Source organism: Nanorana parkeri, unplaced genomic scaffold (genome assembly GCF_000935625.1).
Source record: "Nanorana parkeri isolate BGI_ZX_2015 unplaced genomic scaffold, ASM93562v1 scaffold1864, whole genome shotgun sequence".
Classification (NCBI taxonomy): Eukaryota; Metazoa; Chordata; class Amphibia; order Anura; family Dicroglossidae; genus Nanorana; species Nanorana parkeri.
In genome coordinates, this window is record NW_017308132.1 from 84559 (window position 1) to 85916 (window position 1358).

Here is a 1358-nt window from a genome sequence, read left to right on the forward strand (position 1 = left end):
ATCTATATATATATACATATAATTTGCATTTTTTGTTTTAAAATGAATCCTATCCTTCCAAGAGCCGGCCTCACTACAAGATTAACTATTATAAATCTCTCCATACAAGATTCACTTAACATTCATGCATTTTTGCAATGGAAACCAATTAGTGTGAATCTGGGGTGAAAGTTGTGTGAAAAGAAAAAAACACATTGATAAATAGACCTCCTGGTGTGAATGTAAAGTTAGGGAACAGCAGAGACAAAACAACAAAGCCCAGTTCGCAACACACACACGGCCCAGCGGGCTCCTTTACATTGTTACATTCTCCATTGGAAAGATACAATGTTACAATATCGGCCACTCACAGGGAGCGCTGATCTCTTCTGACCCCTGCGGGCCGCCGTAGTTGTATTTCTCAGCGAGATCCCGGAAGTTGTAGTCCACAGCGAGATCCCGGAAGTTGTAGTCCACAGCGAGATCCCGGAAGTTGTAGTCCACAGCGAGATCCCGGAAGTTGTAGTCCACAGCGAGATCCCGGAAGTTGTAGTTCACAGTGGCATGCCGGGAGTTGTATTTCTCAGGGTTGTGTTTGGCTATGGCAGCTGACTGTTAGGTAACTTGTTTCTTCCTCCTGTGCAGATTTGTGTATATTTATCTTCATGTTCCCTCACCCCCCTCTCTGCTCCGTGTCTGCTGTGTGCTAAGCGTTGGTGGACTACAAGCCCCAGCCTGCCTTGCTGTCTATGGTGGGATTTGTAGTTCCACGTGTGTGTTGTGTGTGTCAGCTTGGTGTGTGATGGCATTAGTCTGCTGTGTTTTCTGCAGTTTGTATAGTTTCGTGTCAGGGCATGCTGGGGCTTGTGGTTCTACAAAACCTGCTGAGCCATTGGATGCATAGGGGTGATAAAGTATATTATTATTATACACCGGCCTCCTGTACCGGCCACGCTGCATAGAGAGTCACAGCAACATCAGGTGTATGGAAAGCCAGCTCATGACTCCTGTCAGTTTCTTGCCATCTGTGCCCCTTTGGGGAGTTTCCCATTCACTTCCTGTCCCAGAGACACAACAGGAAGTGAGAGGAAATCACTCCAAAGTGAGGGGGTGTTCCCTCTTAGTCAGGTGTCCCCATTGTAAGATTTCCCCTCTATTCCTGATGGGGTGACAACACACATTTTTTGGATCTCCCATTGATGGTCACCGACTGAAACCCGACAGAGAATCTAACCCAAAAATATAAAGTAAATGTCATCAGCACACCGAAAGTTATTCAGCGAAAGTCCATTTATTGACACATTGCCATTCAGTAACGAGCGCTTTCGGGCCTCAAGGCCTCTGAACCTGATGAAGGGGACCCCTTGAGGCCCCGAAAG

General features: G+C 46.5%; 1 protein-coding gene across 1 annotated transcript in view; it reads left to right on the forward strand.

Moving 5' to 3' along the window:
* Positions 1-539: 539 nt before the first annotated feature.
* Positions 540-1358, forward strand: part of LOC108799968 (mitochondrial peptide methionine sulfoxide reductase-like) — a 170831-nt gene continuing 170012 nt past the window's right edge. The window contains exon 1 of the mRNA XM_018571918.1: positions 540-598. The gene's annotated coding sequence lies outside the window, so the exon portion shown is untranslated. The remainder of the gene's footprint in view (positions 599-1358) is intronic.